A 10,451-nucleotide genomic window follows, 5' to 3' on the forward strand; every position below is an offset into this window, starting at 1 on the left:
TAAAAAAAAAAAAAAAAAGAAAAAGCTGTTCTTCAAGAGAGAGCCTACTTATCAATTGCATTAAATAGAATTGCATTTGAAAAGTCTGCTTGTGTGTGTAGCAAAATATAATATTCAGCATTTGTATTTTGAAATAACTGGTTGAACATTGTGTATATATTATACAGTAGATGTTGAAGAAAATGAAGATGCTGGAGCAACCTCTCTGCCCACTCAGCCACCTCAGCCATCATCATCTTCAACTTACGACCCAGGCAATATGGCATCAGGCAGCTACACTGGAATCCAGATCCCTCCAGGGGCACATGCTCCAGCTAACACGCCAGCGGAAGTGCCTCACAGCACAGGTGTAACAAGTAATACTATCCAGCCCACTCCACAGACTGCCAGCCTTTGATCCTGCACTTTTCAGTACAGTTTGCCAGGGGGGATATTCGTTTAACCCCAGAGGACTTTGCTAGAGCTCAGAAAGACTGCAAATATGCTGGCAGTGCTTTGCAATATGAAGATGTCAGCACTGCTGTACAGAACCTACAGAAGGCCCTCAAGTTGCTGACAGCAGGCAGAGAAAGAAGCCTTTGTACAGCAGATCTGTGCATTTTTGGCATAAGGAACTAACAGTCCATTACTTTATCTTCAGCCTTTCAGGAGCACAGTTTTAAGGAAGACTTGAATATGACAAGGAAATCTGTGTGTATCAGATTCCTACTGAAACACTCAGCAGCAGCCTTGACCAGTTTTCACTGTCCATTTAATGGATCCAATAATCTCTCCGTATGTAGGGCTGCTGTTAGCAAGATTCTAAAGATACCCATTTAGCCCTGCTTCAGAAGTGAAACCACACGTCAATGAAATGTATACTGGGAGTAAGCTTTGTTTCTTAACTCACATACATAACGGGTTTTTCATCTATAATGTTTGAACAAGCAGACCATAATACTTTGCTATAAAATTTTAAATTTAACTCTTAATAAAGATTTCTAGAATATTCTAGATTACAGATCATACTTTTGTTTTCCTCAAGACTTATGAAACAAATATGAATATCCTAAACGATCAGATGAATCCAAAAGAGATTATGTTCAAAACTCAGTTTATATTCTTATTAAATATGGCTACACTGAAAGTTTAAAATTTCGTGAAAGGACATATAATAAGGTAAAGATGTAGAATCGCTTTTAGACTTAAGAATAATGTTGGTTTCCCATCTGCTTTTTCTTACTCTTGAAGCTTAAGGTAAATTGATATTTGCTTCATAGGCAGTCTGCACGTAATAGAGAACGAGAAAAGATACTGTAGTTAGGCCTGGAAACTCGGTGCTTCTAAGTTAAGGTTCTCTGCCGCTGTGGAATGGATTCCAGAGAGTGTATAGCTGTGAATGATGCAGAAGACAATGCTTTAGAATCTCAGTTGTTAAGTTTACAAGTTTTGTGGGGAATTATAGACTTAGTGTGTCATCTGCATTTGTGCTGTATAAAAAAATAAACAAGGATTCTTTTTAAAAAAAAAGAAACAGTATAGATGGATCAAGGAAAATGAGGAGTCTATGAACAAACTAATGACTGTGGGAATTTAGCATATGAGAAAAGACTATCATAAATAGTGCTTAGACAACTGATAATGTTTGGTAAAAAATAACAGTAATAAAATTAGAGAGCCCTGCTGAATACAGCTAAAGATAATTTTCAGAAAATTTATGAAAGACACAAATATTTTACAATATTTATAAGTGTACGAAAGACCTTAATAATAATATAAAGATCAGAAGCCATAATGAACAATATTAAAATATTTAATACCACAAAAGTTAAAACGTCTGGGCTAGCAGGTGACATAGTGGTTAAGGCAGCTGGATACCACGTGGCCAACCACATGGTTTGAGTCCTGGACCCAGCTACTTAAAAAGCATACCAGGTGCATGTGTGTGGGTGCCCAAGTCACGAGGGGACAATAGAGGAGAAGGGACTGTGGTGCGGCCATCCCCACTGGGGGTGATTTCTCACTGCGGTTGGAGTCCCAGACCTGGCGGCTTGCTTTACCACTTTATCTCTCTCACTCTGTCCCTCTCTGGTCAAAATTACATAAATAAATAAAGTTAAATAAAATAATTCTTTTTTAAAAAAATGTGGGGCCAACAGACAGCTTGGAGATTAAGGCACTGGATCCCATATGGCCAACTCTGCAGTTAGAGTCCCAGGACCCAGCAGCTTGAAAAACATGCCAGGCACATGTGCGTGTGTCCAAAAACTAATCCCAAGAGGAGAATGGAGGAGAAGGGTTTGTGGGTGTGTCCACCCCCGGGGGGGCAATTTCTTGCTTTCCCTCTGTCTCTTTCCAGTAAGCACACACGCCCTATGGCAAAAATTAAATAGATAAATAAAATGTGTACCATGCGCACCATAAGTCTTTCACCCCAAGGCCAGATGGTGACACAGCAACAACACAACCAGACCCACACGGGGAGGTTCCAGACTCACATCCGTGAGCCTCGCTGTGCGTGCTGGGGGAGAGGAGGCAGGGTGGAGGAGGGGCGTGCACGGGCCTGTGGTCCGGCTGCCCGAGGCGGGCCAGGCCATGAAGACCCTTTAAGGCTGCCTGAGGTGGGCCGGAGGCCATGAAGACCCTTTAAGGGTGCTTGTCTCTGTCTCTCAGAAAAACTCAACTTTTTTAAAAATACTTTTTTCCTCCCAATTATCCATTCCTGGGATTTGATACTAAAGAAATATCAGAGATGAACACTAAACAGAGATTCAAATGTTGGTCATTTAACACCACAGGATTTTCTAAAGCAAAACCGAAACAATCCTAGCCACTGGAGTGCACTGCAGAGCTCCCTACCCACTCGGTCACGTATGTGCTGACTTAGGGAGACACTCCTGATTGTGCTAGGTATGGGGAAAGAAAACCTTAAGGGGGTAACTAAAACACGGACACGTAAATTCACAATAAAAAACCTAAGTAAATGTGCAAAGTGACTGGTGAGCTCTCAGTGGCGAGAACACGACCTCGACCCACGTCTCCAGGCAGTGCCTTGCTCAGGCCCTCACCAGGACCTCTGTGGAGGGCAGCCAGGGTTCCGCCAGCTCCTGCCCTGTAGCTCAGACCCACGCAAGTGCCTGGGCCAGCCCCGTGGCAAGGTGACTGAGGTCGAGGCAAACACTGAAATGGCTTGTGTGGTGGCTGTCCTGAGGGTCACCCTGACAGGACCCCGAGCACCTGGAGAAGCACTGCTGGGGTCCGTGGCCGGGTGGGAAGGCACGAACGCCGGCTCTGGGCAGGTCAGATGCAGAGACCTGCTCCCGGTGTTGATAGGCACTGGGAGGACAAGCAGGGAAGGGGAGCAGGCCCCTGAGACCCAGCGGGACGGTCTGCGGTCATCCACGGCCACCCACCGCTGGCCCCTGGGTCCTCGGATTTCAGCCTCAGGTGCGAGTTAGTTACATCAGCAGCTTTCCTGCCTCTGCGGGCAGTGGGCTTGGCCTGCAGGACAAAAGAGAAAGCCCCTCGGCCCCCGGAACCCTGAGGTCTCTGCGTACTGACAGCTGGCGTGGGGCACCAAGCTGCTGAAGTCACGGAGCTGACCCGTACAACCACTGCCCGTCTGTGAGCCCGCGTGGCCTCCCATGAACTGACCTGTAACACCACCACTGCCCGTCTGTGAGGCCCGTGGTCCTGCCACGAGCTGACCCGTACAACCACTGCCCGTCTGTGAGGCCCGTGGTCCTGCCACGAGCTGACCCGTACAACCACTGCCCGTCTGTGAGACCTGCCGGTTCTGTCCCTGGAGAAGCCTCACTAACACAACGTGCCCAGACGTGTAAGCTGAACGCTACCAAGAAGAGAAATAGCCATGTTAGAGGAGTTGGCAGAAACGGTGGCCGAGCACTGCACCCTTCTTTCTAGAAGAGTGGGACCGTGAGCTGCCAGCCAGGAGAGGCTGTCCCGTTTCAGGAAATAAACAATGGCCCTGTACCAGGCAGCTCTCTGTGATAACAGACATTTTAAATTTTGATTTATTAAAGCTAAAACTGCTTTTCTTGAAATTAAAAAAAAACATAAAATTAAACCAGAGGCCAGCAGGTGGAGTGGTGGTTAAGGTGCTGGACTCCCACATGGCCGACCATGGTTCCAGTCCTGGACCTGGAGGCTTGCTTTCTCACTCTCCTTCTCTCTCTCTTTCTCTCTCAGGTCAAACTGAAGAATAATAATAAATAAATACAATTGAATAAATAATTTTTAAAAGATACCTACTTATTGGCCACAGTAAGCTATATAGCCTCAGCCTGAAAAGCACGCCAGGTGTGTGTGGCACGCCCAAAATCCCAAGGGGAGTGTGGAGGAGCGGGCTTGAGGCGTAGCCATTCCCTCTGGGGGGTGCTTTCTCACCTCCTCTGTTTGTCCCCCTCTTTCTCCAGCAAGCACACACATGTGTGTGAGTGTATGTGAATGTGTCTATTAGTGTGTGTGAGTGCATGTGTGTGAATGTGTGTATGTGAGTGTGTGGGGGTGGGTATGAGTGTATATGTGAGTGAGTGCATGTGTGTGAGTTGTGTGAGCATATGTGAGTGTGAGTGCATGTGTATGAATGCATGCATGTGAGTGTATGGGTGTGGGTATAAGTGTGTGTGAGTGTATACGGGAGTGTGAGTGCATGTGTGTGAGTGCGTGTGTGTGCCCTTGGCGGGTACAGCCAGGTATCTCAGGCGAAGTGTACGAGGGCCCAGACTGCCTGGGTGGCCACTTCTGCCTTCCTGGCACTCCCAAGACATGTGCACACAACCTCGGTCACTCTGAGTACCCGGGCACATACACTTCTGCCGTCAGTCTCTGTGTAACTTGAGGCCCTGTCATTTTCATCAAGGACAAAGGAGGTGCCCAAAAGCCAAGAACTTGACCTAAAGTCATCCCAGCAGAGACTGCTACATTGTTATGTACCTTTACAAAACCCAAAAAACAATGGAAAACAAAAAAAGCCACAAAACTATCAAAATGATGAGTTTTAACCTTTTTAATGCACAATAGACAGTCAACAGCTTTTTAATCCTGAGGCCCAAATGTACTATAAGGTTTATAAGAGAAAACTGTATTTCTGAGTTCGAAATTCTCATTGCTTAAACGTAATATGCCCCAGGACCAGCAGGTGGCATGGTGGTTAAGGCACTGGACACTCCCACATGGCCGACCACAATTTGAGTCCTGGACCTGGTGGCTTGCTTTCTCATTTATCCGTGTGTGTGTGTGTGTGTGTGTGTGTGTGTGTGTGTGTGTGCCTGGTCAAATAAAAATAAATGAATGAATAAATAAAATTAAGTAGATAATTCTTTAAAAAAAAAAAAAAGTGTTCCCTGGGGAGACACTGGCACCGGCTCTAACCAGAGCTGAGTGTGCCAAGACAGCAGCCTCCTCATGGCCTTTGTGACCACCCGGGTGGACCTTCTGAAGACCTCGGCCTGAGCCCTGCCTTAAAAAAGGAGGAGGAAAGAAGGGCAGGAAAATACATGCTGTCAGGCAGCAGGTGGCGTGGTGGTTAAGGTGCTGGACTCCCACATGGCTGACCACGGTTCAAATCCCAGACCTTGCAGCTTTCTTCCTCATTTTCCCTCCCTCTCTCTGTCTCTCTCTAGTCAAATAAAATAAAAAAAAACTAATAACAATAAATAAAGTTAATAAGGTCTTTTTAAAAAAGTATACGTTGTCATATGGAAAAGTCCACACTCCACTTAAATGAATCAAGCTACCAAACACAGAACTCTTGCTCCCCAAAACAAAACGCAGCCCGGCCGCCTGATGAGTCAACTGGCAAAAGCCCTCCCCTGACAGGGCCCTCACACCCAAAGTTAGACAGCACCTCTCTAGTGAGCGTTAAAATACACTCCTCGTAGTAAATTCAAAACACTTACATCAGCAATGCCAATATCGAGGATAAAAAAGGATTCCATTCTGAGGCCACCACGCTTATTCCCTTCCATTCAAACAACAAAGTCATCAATCTAGAAAAATAATCAGTATTTCTCAAGGACTTTATTTTTCTCTATTCCCTGGAGATTGCTATTGTAACTTGCAGCCATTTAAGCTGTTGGTGTTTTTACATATGTGTGTGCATGTACAGAGACACACGAATACAAACACGAACACATGTGTGTGCAGGAAGAACACAGGAAGTGTGAGTCTCAATTCTGGCTCTGCCAGTCTCTGCGTCTGGGACCCGGAAAATGCGTGCTTTGCAGGAATCTGTCAGCATCCAGGCCAAGGAGGCTGCGGAGCAACATGGGCGAGAAGTCAGGCGTGGGGACTAGAGAGTAGCACGTGGACACTCAGCAACTGCGCATTATGTACTTGAAATTTGCTACGAGGCAAGAGTGTTCTCAGCAAAAAAAAAAAAAAGAAGAAGAAAAGAGAAAAACAGAAAGAAATGGCAGCTGTGGAAACTATGTGAGGTGACAGAGACATTAACTAGCTGGCTTGGTGATCAACATTCCACAATACATATGTATATCAAATCACCAAGTTATATATTTTAAATATATACCATATCCAATCATCAATCGTTATACCCCCGTAAAGCTGGGGAAAGAGAATTAAATGGGAACATACAAAGAGATAGAGAGGGAGAGATGGAGAGAGCAGAGACAGACCGGGAGAGGGCAGACACGGAGAGAGAGAGCTCTCCCATGCAGTTCAGCCATGCCTTGTCCCTTCCCACCCATCTGGACCCCAGCACGCACGTTCTTTAAGTCGCAGGGCCAGGATTTTAACTGAAGCTACAGGCTGGCTCCACCTGAGATGTTTTCACGTTTGTTACTGACTTTGCATTTGGGACCCCAGTTACGTAATACCAGTAGCTTTCAAAGGAAAACAGAAAAAGAGAGAAGACGCTTGGCCTAACAAGAACAATCAATGTAGGAGACTTCGCATTTTTAATAAATATAACGTCAGCCATTGATCAATAGGCTCTAATGACTCTACGAAGAACTCAAGAAAGAGCTAATAATGAACAACTTTCCTCTCATCAATAAAGACTCCAAACAGATTATTTGTCATCTCCAAAACCCGGAGATGGGTTTGCAAGGCAGGAACATTGTGCTGAGGCAACCCTGATGGTCCGTTCTAAGAGGGTGTAACTACAGCGCGGCCTCCTCTTGGCTACCAGAATGTCAGGGTCAACCTTCAGAGCTGACCCGTGAAGCTACCTTGACCTTTCAGAAATGACTCATTTCACAAAACCCCTTATTTCTCCAACAGACACACATGCCTCACTCTAGGAAATTTCTAATTGTTAAATTCTGCTAAAAGTTTTAGTCTACGAGCAAATGCTACTTGTTATGAACTTCAATAACTGTAATAGCATTATGGGTTTAACACATAAAGTCCTGAAAACACTTTCTGAACAGGCGAATGGAGAGTTAGGGCTTTCCTCAAGTTGCCGACACCAAAACACATATTTTTTCAATTGCACAATAAAGACTATGGCTTCTGTTCAAACCCAGAGTTTATTGTTTACGAAATTAAAAACAGATACACATGTGCAGACACACACACACACACACCTCGGCAGTACATTACATGTGAACAATTGAAAGGTGTAATGTGTTACATAAGAAGTTACTCAAGCAGACCCCACTTCTATCTCCAGACCGCTGGTCTAAGGGACACTGAGGGGGCACCCTGCCCCAGCTCCAGCCGGGTACCCACAAGCCCACTGACCTCTATCTCTGTCATCCAAGACCGCCCTCAGCTCTCCAGCAATCCCACTTCCATCTCCAAACCCCTGGCCTGCAGGACACTGAGGCAGGGCCCCCTACCCCAGCTCCAGCACTCCCAAGCCCAGAGACTCTATCTCTGTCAGCCAGACACCTGAGTAGAATACTCCTCCTCAGACCACATTGCTAAACACAACAGAAGAAAGACTTTGGCAGTATTCAGTCCACAGCAAAAGGGAAACACACTTGCTCCTAGTCAAAGAAACATTCTCCTAAAAGGTATTCCAAAGTGAATCCCAATGGCTAGAAGTAGAAGAGCCTCAGGTTTGAATAAACCAGGAAATATGTCTCCATCCAAAGAACACAGTAACTCTCATTTCTAGAAAAAACAGAGGATGTTACCAAAATGTCAGACAAAGAACTTAGAATATTCATAGTGACCAAATTCTGTGAGTTGAAACAGAAAAGAGACAATGAACTACAGGAGATTAGGAAGTCCTTCCACAATATGAAAGAAGAAATGGACACACTAAGAAAGAATCAGATGGAACTATTAGAGATTAAGCGTAATACAGGAAATCAAAAACTCTCTCGAAAGTATTAAAAGTTTATTAGACCATGCTGAAGATCGAATCTCTGATGCAGAAGATCTAACCTAGAGAAAACCACCAAAAAGGTAGAGAAAATAACAACAACAACAAAAATGAGGATAATAGATGAGAAATAGTAGATTCAATTCGATGCCCTAATGTCCGAATAATTGGTATCCCAGAAGGTGAAGAAACTAATAAGGCCATGAAAATTCTATTCCATGAAATCCTGGAAGAAAATTTCCCAAGTCTAGAGAGGCACTCAAACATCCAGACCCAAGAAATACAAAGGACGCCAAATAGAATCAACCCAAAAAGATCTTCCCCAAGGCACATCTTAGCCAGACAAAGATGGCAAAGATCACAGATAAACACAAGATACTAAAACTGGCAAGAGAGAAATGACATGTGACTTATAAAGGTCACCCTATCAGGCTAACACCAGACTTCTCAATGGAAACAACACAAGCAAGGAAAGAATGGGAAGACGTATTGAAAGTGTTAAGAGCGAAACAATTTCAACAAAGATTATTATATCCTGCAAGATTATCCTTCATGTGGTAAAAAAAGATTAAAATCTTCTCAAACAAAAGCTGAAAGAATTTGCCAACACCAGACCAGCTCTTCAAGAAACACTGAAGAAAGTACTGAAGAAAGTTCCAGGAAAACTAGAGAATTAACAGCCAGAAACAAAGAATAAAAGGCAACTAAGACAATGGCCAACTTAAACATCAGGACAGGTCAGGTAACGTTGATAATAACATTGAATGTTAATGGATTAAATTCTCCAGTCAAGAGACACAGACTGGCTGAATGGATATAAAAACAGAAACCTCTATCTGTTGCCTACAGGAAACCCACTTCATGGATAAAGATACACATAGACTCAAAGTGAAGGGTTGGACAAAGGTTTTCCATGCAAATGAGAACCAAAAAAGAGCAGGATTTGTGATACTAATTTCTAACAAAATAGGCTTTAAAACAAAAACTGTTAGAAGAGACAAAGAAGGGCACTATAGTGTAGCAAAAGTGTCAATAGATCAAGAAGATATAACACTTATAAATATCTATCGCCTAACACAGGAGCACCCAAATATGTGAAGAAAAGACGGTTAGATCTAAAAGGGGAGATAAACTGCAACACACTAATTGTTGGAGACCTCAACACCACACTATCCCCTCTGGACAGATCATCTAGACAAAAAAATAGGTAAAGAGATAAAGGATCTGAATGATACCATAAATCAAATGGACTTAACAGACATCTATACAACTTTCCATCCAAAAACCATGAGATACACTTTTTTCACCTCCACATGGAACCTTCTCAAAGATTAACCACGTAATAGGGCACAAAGCAAGACTCTACAGATTCAAAGGCATAGAGACTATATCCAGCACCTTCTCCGACCATGATGGAATTAAATGTGAGTTTAATTTCAAGAGAAATCCTCAAAAATACTCAAATACATGGAAACTAAATAATCTACTCCTGAATGACTCCACAACTGAATAAAGACTGAAATCAAAAGATTCATGGAAGCCAATGACAATGAGGACACGAGTTTCTATCATTTTTGGGACACTGCTAAAGCAGTCATAAGAGGGAAGTTCATAGCAATTAGTGCACATAAGAGAAGACGGAAAGAAGGCAAATGGATCACCTAACATCATGTCTCAGAGAATTGGAAAAGCAACAGAAAAAAAATCCAAAAAACTCCAGGAGAAAGGAAATAATAAAGATCCGAGCAGAAATAAATGAAATAGAAAATAAATGAACTATACAGAAAATATATATGTATACATAAAAGACCAAATGGTTTCCATGAAAAAATTTCTGGAAGTAATACATGAATATAGTAAAGTTGCAGGATACAAAATTAATATCCAGAAATCTATAGCATTTCTGTATACAAACAACAGGCAGACAGATAGAACTGAAAAAAGTTGTTCCATTTACCATAGCCACAAAAAGTATAAGATACTTAGGGATAAATCTAACTAAAGAAGTTAAAGACCTCCACAAGGAAAACTATGAGAAGCTAAAAAAAGAAATTGGAAATGACACAAAAAAGTGGAAGGACATTCCATGTTCCTGGATTGGAAGAATTAATATAATCAAAATGGCAATTTTACCCAAATTAATCTACCTATTTAATGC

At 43.1% G+C, this 10,451-nt stretch overlaps 1 protein-coding gene and 1 pseudogene across 6 annotated transcripts in view; one reads left to right on the forward strand and one right to left on the reverse strand.

Annotated features, from left to right (window-relative positions):
- Window positions 1-618, forward strand: part of LOC102500150 (vacuolar protein sorting-associated protein VTA1 homolog) — a 1,242-nt pseudogene extending 624 nt beyond the window's left edge.
- The window catches only part of BBS9 (Bardet-Biedl syndrome 9), a 296,326-nt gene that overhangs the window by 214,315 nt on the left and 71,560 nt on the right, over window positions 1-10,451 (reverse strand). The window lies entirely within an intron of this gene.

Source organism: Tupaia chinensis, unplaced genomic scaffold (genome assembly GCF_000334495.1).
Source record: "Tupaia chinensis unplaced genomic scaffold, TupChi_1.0 Scaffold143756_1, whole genome shotgun sequence".
In the NCBI taxonomy this organism is placed as follows: domain Eukaryota; kingdom Metazoa; phylum Chordata; class Mammalia; order Scandentia; family Tupaiidae; genus Tupaia; species Tupaia belangeri.